We start from the raw sequence: 11,499 nt of genomic DNA, 5'->3' as shown, positions 1-11,499 counted from the left end.
CATACCGCTTCTCGATGCAATCAAACAGGTTCCAAAGTATGCTAAATTCCTCAAGGACCTATGCAATACAAAGAGAAGAAGGGCAAACAAAGAGGTAGTTAAGGTAAGCGAGAATGTGTCCGCTGTTTTGCAACGTAAACTACCTACCAAGTGCAAAGACCCCGGTAGTTTCACGATTCCTTGTTTGATTGGACATAATCGTTTTGAACATGCCATGCTTGATTTAGGTGCATCCATAAATGTCATGCCTTATTCCATTTATGCATCAATGAACCTTGGCGAGTTAAAACAAGATGGCGTTATAATTCAATTGGCCGATCGTTCTAACGCTTATCCCAAGGGAGTCCTTGAGGATGTTTTAGTGCAGGTCAATCACCTTATTTTCCCCGCAGATTTCTATGTTTTAGACATGGAGGATTCAAGCCATGCTCCATCATTGCCAATCTTGCTAGGCCGTCCCTTCATGAAAACAGCAAGAACAAAGATTGATGTGTATACGGGAACATTGACCATGGAGTTTGATGGGGACATTATTCATTTTAATCTTTCTGAAACCATTAAACATCCAATTGAGGACCATTCTTGTTTTGCTATTGATATTGTTGATTCTTTGGCACAGGTGCATTTGGATCAAATGAACGAAGATGCACTTGAAGTAGCCTTAACCCACGGCATGCAATCTGACCATATTACCGTACCCCCTTGTGATGAAGTACTTGAAATGGTCGCTGCCCTCGAGTCATTGCCCTTCCACTCTGGTAAGTCTCCAATCTCACTTTTAGATTCGGTTTTGACTAACAAGTTACTTCCATCAACTGAGCAGCCACCTACACTTGAGTTAAAGCCATTACCTAGTCACTTGAAGTATGTGTTCTTGGGCCAAGATCAAACGCTACCAGTCATCATTTCAAACTTACTCACGGCTCAAGAAGAAGACAAGTTGATAAGGGTGTTAAAAGAGCACAAATCTGCCATTGGATGGACTTTGGCGGATATCAAAGGCATTAGTCCCACCACGTGCATGCATCGCATCCTTTTGGAGGAGGAAGCCAAGCCATCTCGTGAAGCTCAACGTCGCCTTAATCCACCTATGATGGAAGTAGTGAAAAAGGAGGTTATAAAATTACTTGATTGTGGTGTTATATATCCTATTTCTGATAGTCGTTGGGTGTCACCTGTGCAGGTTGTTCCAAAGAAGTCTGGCGTCACAGTGGTGAAGAATGAAGAACAAGAGCTTGTCCCCACTCGTGTTGTGACTGGTTGGCGTGTTTGCATTGATTACAGGAAGTTAAATGCCATGACAAGGAAGGATCACTTTCCATTACCATTCCTCGACCAAATGTTGGAAAGGTTAGCCGGTTATGAATTTTATTGCTTTCTTGATGGATATTCCGGATATAACCAGATTGTGATCGCTCCAGAGGACCAAGAGAAGACAACATTTACGTGCCCCTTTGGCACTTTTGCATATAGACGCATGCCATTTGGCTTGTGCAATGCTCCGGCGACGTTTCAACGATGCATGGTGAGTATATTCTCTGATTATGTGGAGAAGATTATTGAGATATTCATGGATGATTTTAGCGTGTTTGGCAATTCATTTGATCATTGCTTGAATAATCTGACTTTAATCTTGAAACGTTGTGTTGAAACGAATCTTGTACTTAATTGGGAAAAATGCCACTTCATGGTTAAGCAAGGTATTGTTCTAGGCCATATCATTTCTGAAAAAGGCATTGAAGTAGATAAATCGAAGGTAGACCTTGTTCGCCACTTACCCTCTCCAACTTCGGTTAGAGAGGTTCGTTCGTTTCTTGGCCACGCAGGTTTTTATAGGCGTTTCATTAAGGATTTCTCCAAGATTGCACAGCCACTATGCCGGTTACTTCAAAAAGAGGTGGTTTTCGAGTTTGATGAAGCATGCTCCACGGCATTCAAGCACTTGAAGGAAGCTCTCACTTCGGCTCCTATTATCACACCTCCAGATTGGAGCCTTCCATTCGAGTTAATGTGTGATGCGTCGGACTATGCCATTGGTGCTGTTTTGGGACAGCGAAAGAACAAGCAACCCCACGTGATCTATTATGCTTCTAGGACACTAAATGATGCTCAATTAAATTATTCAACCACTGAGAAAGAATTACTTGCTGTGGTTTTTGCATTAGATAAGTTCCGATCTTACTTACTTAGTACTAAAGTTGTTATTTTTACTGATCATGCAGCTCTCAAATATTTGCTCACGAAAAAGGAGGCCAAGCCTAGATTGATTCGATGGATGTTGCTTCTACAAGAGTTTGACATTGAGATTCGGGATAAGAAAGGCGTGGAGAATGTGGTGGCTGACCACCTAAGTCGAATGGTACATGAGGAAGTAGCGCCAATTTCTGAAACCTTTCCCGATGAGCAATTAATGTCTATCCAGGTAAGTGAGCCTTGGTATGCTGATTTGGTTAATTTTCTGGTGTCTAAGCAAGTTCCTAACACCTTAAGCAAGGCTCAACGTGATAAATTAAAAAAGGATGCACGTTTTTATGTTTGGGATGACCCTTATTTGTGGAAAATATGCCCTGATCAGATTGTGCGTCGTTGTGTTCATGAATCTGAATTTAATTCCATTTTGAGTTTTTGCCATACATATGCATGTGGTGGACACTTTGGCACACAACGCACCGCGTTTAAGGTTCTTGAGAGTGGTTTTTATTGGCCTACATTGTTTAGAGATGCTAGGGCTTTTTGCTTAACATGTGATAGATGTCAAAAGGCCGGAAGTATAGGCCAAAGAGACCAAATGCCGCAAACCCCAATCCTTGTTGTTGAAATCTTTGATGTTTGGGGTATTGATTTTATGGGTCCATTCCCTATGTCTTTTGGTTTTACGTACATTTTACTTGCCGTTGATTATGTGTCAAAGTGGGTGGAAGCTAAAGCCACCCGAACTAACGATTCTAGAGTTGTTACAGACTTTGTGAAATCTAACATTTTCTCTAGATTTGGGATGCCTCGAGTGCTCATAAGCGATGGTGGGACTCATTTTTGCAACCGCACCATTATAGCATTGCTCAAGAAGTACAACGTGATGCATAAGGTTTCCACACCTTATCACCCCCAAACCAGTGGCCAAGCCGAAGTTTCAAATCGAGAAATCAAGCAAATCCTGGAAAAGACCGTTGGACCGAATAGAAAAGATTGGAGCTTGCGCTTGGAGGATGCACTATGGGCCTATCGAACGGCGTACAAAACGCCCATTGGTATGTCCCCATTTCGGCTAGTCTATGGCAAGCCGTGCCATCTACCCGTAGAGCTTGAGCACAAGGCACATTGGGCGGTCAAGACCTTCAATATGGATGTGGACGCGGCTGGAAACCATAGGAAGCTACAATTGAGCGAGCTTGAAGAGATTAGGCATGAAGCGTATGAGAATGCCCGGATTTACAAGGAGAAGACCAAGGCCGTCCATGACAAGATGATTAGAGGCAAAACCTTCTCAATTGGGCAGAAAGTGTTGTTATTCAACTCTCGTCTTCGATTATTCCCCGGTAAGTTACGTTCAAAGTGGGTTGGCCCTTTTATTGTCACTAATGTTTTCTCTCATGGTGCAGTACAAATCAAAAGTTCAAGGACGCAGCAAGAATTCAAAGTGAATGGACATCGATTGAAGCCCTATTACGAGATGTTTGAGGAGCATGTCGTGGAGGAGGTACCCCTCCATGCCGTGGAACCTAGTCAAGCTTAAATGGAGGTACCGTCCGGCTGCAAGACGTAAAAGAAAGCGCTACTTGGGAGGCAACCCAATACAGTGAATAAAACAAAGCTTTTTCATTAATTTTCGAGAAATTACAAATGTATCTAACAAATGGAGCTTCACAAAGGTTGTTTTTGTTTTTGTTTGCGTGAAGACCCGCCACGAGGCAAAACTCTAGAAGCGGAAGGCATCGAAGCAGGAGGCATCGGAGCAAGAGGCATCGGAGCAGAAGGCATAGGAGCGGGAGGCATAGGATATAGAGCATTCCAGGCCCCAATACTTGGCGGAACGCTGGATGACCCAGGAAAGAGGTGCCCCTGGAAGAAAGACGCAAGCCGTTGACGGTCACTTTGCATCCGACCTTGAGATTCCAGCATCTCATCAAGCTTCCTCTTCATGCCCGACGAATAGTTATTGGCAAGCACATGCAAAGTTCTATTCTCATACTTAAGTTGTTTGATCTCTTGTTTCAGGATCTCAACCTCCGCCATCAAAGATTCAACCTGACGGGAGCGAGCAAGGAGGCGTTGGCCCATGTTGGACACAGAGCCTGCGCACTGCACGCTGAGAGCCAGGGACTCTTGAACGGCCAACTGATCGGACCGTCCTGAAAGCAGCTGACTATCTCTGGGAGTGAGGAGGTTCCGAGCTACTATCGTAGCTGTTGTGGCGTCCTGCATCACGGAGTCTTCAACTGTAAGAGGACCGTCAGAAGATAAGAAAGAAGGGCGCCATACGTTATCTTGTTGCGGCACGCCCGAATCACTGCGGAGACTCAATTCTAAGCTAAGGTTCGATGGGTTTGCCATTTTTCAAAAGTGTTCAAAAAGAAGGGGTGGACGGAGTAAATTTTCGAAAGGCCGGAACCAATTTTTTCAGAATGGGAAATCTTCAGAGTGTGTAAGTTGGCGGTGATCGATAGCTCTATAAAAAGCCAAGGCAACGCGTCCACCGATTCAAAAAGCCGGAATTTGAGGTGCAAAGTTCGGCGACGCTCCCTCAGCTTTTCAGAAAACGCATTCAACACGTGGAGGCCATCATCGCAGCTACACGTCTTTAGCCGACAGGCGCAAAGTTCGGCGACGCTTTCTCTGCTTTTCAGAAAGCGCGTGCAGCTTTATCGAAGAGACGTCTTCAAAGATCGAGGAGTCGTCACTATTCCAAAAAGCCGGATTTGCGGGATCAAAATGTTTGTCGACAACGGTAAAAGCACAGTATCACCACTTGCTATTGAATTCCCTATATATGTCGACCTTCATTTTTTTTTTGGCAAGACAGAACTGAAGAAAATGCCCAACTCTTTCTCACCTCTGAGGGTGCACTCCCAGCAAAGCCTTTCGAGATACTCCATTCTCTCTTCTTTCCCAAAGATGATACCAGATGCCTGGAGTACAGATGATCCAGGAGGAAGCAGCACAACACATACATGTGCTGATTCATTCACCGCTTCTTCAAAAGCAAAGGTATCTCATATCATCAAGGGCAAAAGCAAAGGTATCTCATATCATGCTTTTTCCCTGTCTTTTCCTTTGTCCTTGATATTACTTGCATGGCAAAGTGAAATAAGCAATCAGCCGGCACTTGGAGTCTATCTGGACTCTATTCCCTGGTTGCTTACCTAGCTTTGCTGAGCTATCCTCTAACCCTCTTCAATACGAATTGGAGAGATTGAACAAGGAAACAGTTAAGAGGAGAAAGCTCAGACCTTCGGGGGAGACCAAAGGAAGCCTGCTGCCCAGTTCAAGAGTAGCACAAAGGAAAATCAACGATGGGAACAACGCAGTTCAAGAGTAAGCCTGTGGAATCACAAAGATCTAAGCCTCACTGCAATGATCAAGGAGAAGATGGAACGAACACTCCACAACCAGATTTGCATTTCTAAACTCTTCTCTTTGTTAGATACATTTAGCCATGTTTAGTATGTTTAATTGCTGTTTATATGTTTGTTTGTGTTTAGTGTGGTTTTTAACATTGAGGACAATGTTTGATTTAAGTGTGGGGGAGTTATTAAAGTGTTTTGATGCAAATTCGTAGGGTTTTATCCACCATAAACCTCAAATGTTGTTTCTTGCTGTTTTTAAGTGTGTTTAGTGTGTTTTGACTTAAAATTTCGAAAATCACATAAAAATTTGAAAAACATGTTTTGAAAAGCCTAAAAAGAGTGTTTTGAGTCGTTTTTGTGTCGTAGGTCACCTTCCAACACAATGATAAGGATTTGGTTTCTAATTGCATGACTGTTGAAAAGAGTTATAAACATGGAGAAAAGTTTGATTTACTCTTGGTATATGCTTGGTTATGGTTATAATGTATGACTTCACATGTAATCATAAAAGAAAAAAAAAAAAAAAAATTAGTTATGTAACATGCTTGAAGGAAGGAACTCAAACAAACGCTACAACCCTGAGAGACTTGAGCCTATAACGTTCTTTGGAGAGTATAATCTGTGATTTCTTGTTTTCCAAAGTTGTTGCATGATCTCATTATTCTTTGCTTGGTTACTACTTAGAAGGCGTTTCATCATATAGTTCCAAATGCTAGAACTCATGCCCATTTCATTCAAAGCATGTTATTGATTTACATAACATATTCAAGATGAAGTTGTGTAATTGCCACCATAGCCAAATAACCTCACTTCCCATATGTCGTATATGTTGTAAGTTTTACCCCCGTTGAGTTTTGTTTAGCCTTTATTCTTTGTCAACCCACATTATCCTCACCTAGCCTAGTTTAGGACAATCCACACCCTTGTTCTTAAAAGATAGTGAGCATAACTTAAATGAATTCCTTTTGAGTTACATTATGCAAGAAAATAAGTGTGGGGGAAGGAATGCTTGTTCTTAAGTATGTTTTGAGTTTCAAACAGAAAAGAAAGAAAGAAAAAAAAAAAAAAAAAAAAAAAAAGAGCTTGAAAAATGAAAGAATGAGTGATTGAAGAAAGGGCTCAAAACACCAATTCTGGCCCTAAATTGTCTCCCTTTTTGTTCCAAAGTTGAGTTTTCATTCAAAAGTGAATTCTAAGTTGATTCAATTGTCTTGCTCACTATTTCTTTAAGAACCTTTGTTTTCCATATCCCTTCTTTGTTATCCACACCCCAAGCCCCATTACAACCCGTGACTTCAATCTTGAGTGTTATGTGTTTCAATTTGTGGAGTTTGAACTTGGTATGAGCATATGGTGTCACTGGTTCTCGCGTCTAAGTAGTAGCATTCCATTCATGAGATCATATCTAAGCTTGATTATTAACTCCAGAAATTGCGTTCTTTGTGATACATATATGTGAGTGTCGTTTTCATGTTTACATCAATCTTCTCACATATGACTAGATTAGGGTGTGTAGTTAGAAATTCTGAGTGAAAATCGAGTGCATATCTTGTAAGGAATTGAGCAAATTCTCTAAGGCATGTTACTACATTCAAAACATGGTTTTAAATGCTTAATTGTGAACTAGTATATGGTGACTATGATTAAGAATGTACTTAAGTGTGAAGATGACTAAAATCTGTGGGAATGATGATTTTTAACTTGTCATGTGCATTGGAAATCCCTAAGACGGTTGTTGGAAGGTTTAGGTGTGTTTTACTTGTTTTGTTTCGTTTCGTTTTGTTTTGTTTTTCTTTCTGTTTTGCTCGAGGACTAGCAAAAGATAAGTGTGGGGGAGTTTGATAGGAGCATATTCATGCGACTTAAATGGCTTGTTCTCGTGCATTTACGTTATGTTTCTCTAGTTATTTTAGTCCTTTATGCTTCTTTTGTGTGTTTTCAGGTTCTAAGGGCTTAAGGAAGAAAAAAGATGCATTTTGGAGCATTTTGGAGCAAAATTGGGCTTGGAATGGATGACATATGATTGGAGCCAAAATGTTGGACGAATTTGAAGGCCTTGTATTCACTTTGGACATAAAACAAAGGGCCTAGCCCATTCTCTCTTAAACCAAGCCCTTTGCCATGCATTTCCTTCCAATTCCAAAGCCCACAATCAATTCAAATGCCATGCAAATCCATATTCAACACCCTAAACTACAAGCATGCATCATCTCACCAAGCAATCAAACAAGCCACATGCATGTCCCTTTAATCATTCAACCACATTCCCACTTTCCTAGCTAACCCTACATGCATTCTTTATTCACTCTTCATCATTGCACCACAAATCATTCACCCACATGCACTCATATTCCCATTTCCTTTCCAACATCTCACATGCATTTCCACCTTCCTACTTCATCATTTCACCACATTCTCCCTCTTTAACTCACATGCACCCAAACAAAGCCAACCTAGCTAACCCTACATGCATTATTTATTCACTTTTCATCATTGCACCACCAATTCACTCACATGCATTTCCAACCATTCACACCCCTTTAATCATTCTCCTAGCTATCATTCACATGCTCTCCCATCCATTCTCTCCCTATATGTTCCCTCCACTACTCCTATAAATACCCTTGCACTCTCATCATTCAAGGCATTCTTCATCTCATTCACAACACAACACTCTTCAAAATCATCCATTCTTCCCCCTTTGGCCGTGAGTTTCCCTTCCATTTCTCCTCCATTTCTTCCATTTCCATAAATTCTCCAAACCATTCAACACACCAACAACATCCCTTAAACCTTGTGCTACAACAACGAGGAAGAGAAGAGTGCCTAAACGTTCATACAATTCAAGTTTTGAGTTGTTGGAATGTTTAGGTGTTTCTTTGATTTCAAAGTTTCATTTTAATTCTCTTTGTTTTGTATGTATGGAAGAGAAGAGTGCTTAAACGTTCATACAATTCAAGCTTTGAGTTGTTGGAATGTTTAGGTGTTTCTTTGATTTCAAGGTTATGAGGAACTAAACCCCCTTTAGGTAGGGGGTGATTCGAAACTATGTTTATATTTGCAATATGAATTGATTAACTTTCGTTGGAATTTCATAAGTTGTGGATTCAATTTGTTTAACCGTTTGATTGATAGCTTATTTATGAATGTTTATTAAGAATGCGCGCTTAATTTTCATGCATAAATATGACGCTAGAATATAAGTGAATTTCACCTAATCGTTATGAACTTATATTCACAAGTAGTGGAGGTTGCTTATAAACAATCGTGTTAAACATATTCTTGGCACGAGTTTCATGCTCATCATAGTAACGAATGCCTCGTCAACACTTATAGTTTTCATAATGCTTAATGATCTTTGATTGTATCTTTATTGTGCTGTTCACGTAAAGGACTTTTGGAGAATGTTGTGAATTGCGTTGCGCAAACCCATCCAATTCATTAACTTAAGGAAAACTTGACGGTTAATTTAAGCGGACCTAATTAATCCGGAGTGTTGAGTATCATAATTTATCGAAAGACCAACTGAGAATCAATCTTGTATGCAAGTATAACATGTGTGGAGAAAAACCCCTTAGCTAGCCTTCATTCCATTCATTCCATCACAATTTCATATTTACATTCCGCTCAGTTTATTAACTTGTTTTGTTATTTCAATTTTCGTCAAATCAAAACTTTTCCCCCCCTTTTTACTTTCTTGTTCTTTAGTGCTTAGAATCTGTTTAGTTTGTGTTTTAAAGTATTTTGAATCAAGCCATAATCTTAAATTCGTCCAAAATTAGTTTTGAGTCTTTTGGTTTGTCTTAATGTTTTAACGTTTAGTTTCACATTCTTTGAGTCTAGTTTAGTGTTTTATCTTGTTTTTACGTTTTTGAATCAGTTTACAAGGTCTTAGCAATCCCTCCTAATCCCCGGTCCAGAACGATCCCTACTTATACTTATACTACAATTGACAAAAAAGAGGGTTTAATTTGTGTGCATATAATTTTCGCATCATTACTTGCCAAGAATGAGGAAACTGCTTGAGTTTGATTTCCTAGCTGTCGTAGATGGAGCAATCAAGGACGGAGCTGCTGATGATGAAGTGTTGGATGAACGAATTGTTGAGTGCGAAGTGGCTGTTGCCCCCTGACCATTTACTTCTTAGCTGGTCTTCGAGTATTCAATCTTTTGAGCTGTGTGGCCTTCTCGCACTGGAGAGTAATTAGTTTATCCTCTCACACTAGAGATCAAACCCAAATGGGTGTCGAGAAATTAGTTTACCCTCTCACACTAAAGAGCAATTAGTTTATCCTCTTGCATTAGAGAACAGACCCAGATGGGTGTTGGGGAACTAGTTTACCCTCTCGCACTGGAAATCAATTAGTTTATCCTCTCACACTGGAAAGCAGACCTAAATGGGTGTCGGGGAATTAGTTTACCTTCTCACTCTGGAAAACAATTAGTTTATCCTCTCGAGAGCAGACCTAGATGGGTGTCGGGGAACTAGTTTACCCTCTCGTATTGGAAATCAATTAATTTATCCTTTCGCACTAAAGAGCAAACCCAAATGGGTGTCAGGGAATTAGTTTACCTTCTCGTACTGGAGAGCAATTAGTTTATCCTCTCACTATAGAGAGCATACCCAAATAGAGGTTTGAGTAGTTGTTGTAGACAGCAGTTGAGCCAGGCTTATGAATAACTTCTTGAATCTTCATTGAAAATAAATAAATGGATCAATTGTGCTGGAAAGTAGAAACTGCATAACAAACTGGATAATCTTCAGCTTGCGAGGTCTTGTTCGTTGAGCTGCTTGATACTTCAAACTTATTTGGAAAAGCCTAAACGGGGTTCAGGAGGTGATGAAGATTTTCCCCAACATTCCATCATGTTGCTACTTGATGAAAGTCAGATGCTTTCTTCTTTCAAAGCTGTTCATAGCCTGAAAGTGCTCAGACCTGGCAAAGATGCTATTAATTCGCATTGTTTTTAAGGAGGGTTCAGTGTTAGCTTCCGTTTCTTTTGTAGGCCGTGTCGTTAACTTGTTAAGATACTCATCGCACCGACCCTCATTTGTTAGTTTTTCAAGGTACTGCTTCCACTTCAGGCAGCCGTTAGTAGTGTGGCCTGGTCCTTGATGGAATGCGCAATACTTTGTCTGATCTATCCTGGTAAGATCGCCTTTCATAGGTGGTGGTAGTTTGAACCAAGGTTCATTCTTAAGCTTACGGAGAATCTAGCCGATTGAAGTTGTGAAGTTGGTGAATGTTTCGGGAGTTGAGTTTTCTCTGGTCAGGGAACGTTTCATGCATTTCTTTTTCGACTTGTTTTTGCTAGACTGTTTGGCCTTGTCCTATAGTGCATGTTTCTCCACCAAAGCATAAGAAACTGCCAGGGTTAGTTCTTCTCCCATTATCAATTCTCCGAATAAAGGGTGTTCGGTGGGAAGCCCATTTCTGAATGCTACTGTTGCTATGTCTTTTTTGCAGCCAACATTCTTGGCCTTTTTTGATATGAACCTCTTAACATAGTTGCGAATTGTCTCCCAATGGTTTTTTATGATGCTGAAGAGATGGTCGGATATCCTTTTGATTGAGCAGTTAGGCCAATACTTCTTAGTGAAAACCAAGGAAAATTCGTTGAAATTTCAGATCAACCGCAATGGTAGGGTGTGGAACCAGTCTTGCACCTTGCCTTGTAGAGTTGTGGTAAAAATTTTGCACATAAGCACGTCGTTGTTCCTGTAGAGGATCATGGTACTACGGTAGTGCTTAAGATGTCGATCCGAATTTTCATCTCCCTTGTACAGAGTGAAGTGAGACACAGTGAACCCGCGAGGTGAATCTGTCCGCTTGATCTCATTAGTGAATGGTGACCTATTTATGTTGGTCATGTCTCGTCGAAGTGCATTGTCAGTAGTCTCGTTGTGCTGAAAATTACGCAATCGTTCAGTCAA

Source organism: the organism of the source record quoted next, unplaced genomic scaffold, assembly GCF_019419815.1.
Source record: "Pyrus x bretschneideri cultivar Hongxiangsu unplaced genomic scaffold, Pyrus_bretschneideri_v1 Contig6, whole genome shotgun sequence".
NCBI lineage: Eukaryota > Viridiplantae > Streptophyta > Magnoliopsida > Rosales > Rosaceae > Pyrus > Pyrus x bretschneideri.
Note: the sequence above shows the minus strand (reverse complement) of the source record.